Genomic DNA, 3,275 nt, shown 5'->3' on the forward strand with positions numbered 1-3,275 from the left:
ATCCCATAATCGTCACTCCCTTAATCCCCATAATCCTTAGATCGCGATATTATTGACAATTAGTCCCGTTCTAATGCGTTTACAAACCCAACTCATTAATCGATTCCTACTTTACTCTCTCTCTCTCTCTCTCTCTCTCTCTCTCTCTCTCTCTCTCAAGATTAAGTAATATGTATAGTGTTTTGATGTGTTTCTGTTAATATTTTTGAAACTATGAGGTTTGTGGAGAAACGAGAGAGAGGAGGAGGTGGAAGTGGAGGTGGAGAAAGAGAAGGAGGAGGAGGTGAAGGTGGAGGTGGAAGTGGAGGTGGAGAAGGAGAAGGAGGAGGAGGTGAAGGTGGAGGAGGAGGTAACTTTATTCTCTCACAGTCCTCATATAAGGCAACCACGAGGTCTGTTTTTTTTTCTTTTTAAAGGAGGAGGAGCAGGAACAAAGAAACACAAAGAGAGAACAAACAACAGCAGGCCTGCTGGTCATTACGAGGCTGTTTGTGATAAGCTACACTAACTATCTAATCAAAGGTGGAAGATGAAGGACAGCAAAGGCGAAGGCCGTGGTGAGCAAATCAGGGAAGTAAAGTAACGGAACAGGCCGAGGCAGCAACACTATAATATAGTCGCCAAGTCAGTCAGTTCGGGGCCTCGCCATTCGCGCCAATCCCGGGCAGAATCTTGGCGGTTCAGTCTCCTTCCTTCGCCCTGTCAACTTCCCACTTTCGTCACATCACTTTCCTTCCTTCCCTCGTTCCTTCCTTCCTTCCTTCCTTCCCTCGTTGTTGCTTTCCTTCCTTCCTTCCCTCGTTCCTTCCTTCGTCCTGTCATCTTTCTCCATCCTCCCTTCCTCCTGTCACCTTCCCCCCTTTATTCCTCCCTTCCTCTGTCACCTTCCTTTGGCCTTCGTCCTGCCATCCTTGATCCAACAAAAACGGTCTCCGGCGCTTCACTGTATTTTCGATTGATTTAAATTAATCCCGTCTGGAATTTTAAGAGGCTCGTCTTGCTATCCACCCTCCTCGCCTCGCGGGGCTGGGGAGCGTCAGGGGGCCCAAGGCCTTCCTGGCGAGCGTCGCAGGGCTCAGGGCTCCGGCAGGGCGCCTCGGCTCCCCCGGAGCGTCCACGGAGGTGTCGGAGATCCCGAGGGTCCGGGGGCTGGGGGGGCGTGAAGTGGCAGCAAGACATGCAGTTACTGACCTCTTATTAGCCAGACGACGCGTTAATGACACGTTCCAATGGATGGTTCGACGCATGGGGAGGTACAATTCCCCTAAGCAAGGCAAGTGTCATGCCAACTACGATAAAAAACGAAAAATCCAAAAAAAATACAAAAACAAAAAATCCAAAAAAAATTGTCTTGTTTTGCTTTGTTTAAAGCGTCTTGTATGTTGGTATGGCGGGTCTTCTCTGGGGAGAAGGAGACTAACGCGTTCCAACATACAAAACCAGGAAAAGACGACATGGAAACACCGAGAGAAGGAAGGGAAAGAAGGGAACACCAGAAGAAGGAAAATGAGGAGAAGTAACACTAGAAGAAGGCATATGAAGAGTAACACAAGAAAAAGGAATTTGAAAAGAGTAACACAAGAAGAGGGAATTTGAAAAGAGTTACACAAGAAGAAGGTATTGAAAAGAGTAACACAGAAGAAGGTATTGAAAGAGTAACACAGAAGAAGGTATTGAAAGAGTAACACAGAAGAAGGTATTGAAAAGAGTAACACAGAAGAAGGTATTGAAAGAGTAACACAGAAGAAGGTATTGAAAGAGTAACACAGAAGAAGGTATTGAAAAGAGTAACACAGAAGAAGGTATTGAAAAGAGTTACACAGAAGAAGGTATTGAAAAGAGTAACACAGAAGAAGGTATTGAAAAGAGTTACACAGAAGAAGGTATTGAAAGAGTAACACAGAAGAAGGTATTGAAAAGAGTTACACAGAAGAAGGTATTGAAAAGAGTTACACAGAAGAAGGTATTGAAAAGAGTTACACAGAAGAAGGTATTGAAAAGAGTTACACAGAAGAAGGTATTGAAAAGAGTTACACAGAAGAAGGTATTGAAAAGAGTTACACAGAAGAAGGTATTGAAAAGAGTTACACAGAAGAAGGTATTGAAAAGAGTTACACAGAAGAAGGTATTGAAAAGAGTTACACAGAAGAAGGTATTGAAAAGAGTTAGACAGAAGAAGGAATTTGAAAAGAGTAACACAAGAAGAAGGAATTTGAAGAGAAATAACACAAGAAGAAGAAATGTGAAGTAACACCGGAAGGAAAATGCAGAGAAGTAACACTAGAAAAATGAAAATGGAAATGAAAAGAATCATCCACCTTTCGGCCCAAACCAACATCACAAAATTATGGGCGAGTCTCTTCTGGGAGGAAAGCGGCTCGTGAAAGGATGATAGAAACATCAAGAAAAGGCAAACAAGAAAGTCATCCACCTTTCGGCCCCTGGGGCCGCAGGGTGGGTGGCGGGTGAATCTCCTCTGGGGAGAAGGAGGCTAACCCACACAGTCAAGATAGAGGATAGAGAAAGGAAACTAAATCATCGAGAAAAGAAAATGAAATTACAATATCAAGAAAATAACTAAAAAGTCATCGAGCTTTCGGCCCCTGGGGCCGCAGGGCGGGTGACGGGTGAGTCTTCTGGGGAGGAGGAGGCTCATCCACAGCCAGCAACACCAACAGAAAGAAAAGAAAAGAAAACATCAAGAGAAAAGAAAAGAAAACATCAAGAGAAAAGAAAAGAAAAGGAAAAGAAAAGAACAAAGTAAACAAAGCAAAACAAGACAAAACAAAAACAAAACAAAATAAAACAAATTAAAACAACATAATAAATAAATAAATAAACAACCCTATAACGAACAATATAATTTAGCTACTGGGACTGCTCAAACGATCGAAATCATCTTGGAAGTGTTCTTTATCCGTTGTCGTAGTGACTCTGCTGGCTATGTTTGTATCGTCGGCAAATTTCGATATTTTACACGATAGCCCCTCGTCAATGTCATTTACGTACACTAAAAACAGAACAGGTCCCAACATCGACCCCTGTGGAACACCGGTTTTGACATCTCGCCAGTCAGATAACATAAGAACATAAGAACGTTGGAATCTGCAAGAGGCCGGTAGGCCTATACAAGGCAGTTCCTTTGACCCTAAACTCCCGTGTATCTAACCCCACCTAGTATCGCTGTCCATGAATTTATCTCATCTATTTTTGAATGTGACAATTGTATTGGCACTCACCACATGACTGCTAAGCCTATTCCACTCATTCACAAC

General features: G+C 43.1%; 1 long non-coding RNA gene across 19 annotated transcripts; it reads left to right on the forward strand.

Moving 5' to 3' along the window:
* Positions 1-230: 230 nt before the first annotated feature.
* LOC126989256 (uncharacterized) lies at positions 231-2,165 on the forward strand. 19 transcript variants are annotated; one of them, XR_007743092.1, is made up of 3 exons: positions 304-1,670; positions 1,724-1,856; positions 1,910-2,165. It is a non-coding gene; the product is annotated as an uncharacterized LOC126989256 (long non-coding RNA). The 19 variants fall into 19 exon arrangements; XR_007743091.1 differs by having other exon boundaries at positions 304-1,644; positions 1,697-1,856; XR_007743090.1 differs by having other exon boundaries at positions 305-1,670; positions 1,724-1,829.
* The last annotated feature ends 1,110 nt before the right edge of the window (positions 2,166-3,275 follow it).

The sequence above is a fragment of the Eriocheir sinensis genome, unplaced genomic scaffold (genome assembly GCF_024679095.1).
Source record: "Eriocheir sinensis breed Jianghai 21 unplaced genomic scaffold, ASM2467909v1 Scaffold1111, whole genome shotgun sequence".
NCBI classification, from domain to species: domain Eukaryota; kingdom Metazoa; phylum Arthropoda; class Malacostraca; order Decapoda; family Varunidae; genus Eriocheir; species Eriocheir sinensis.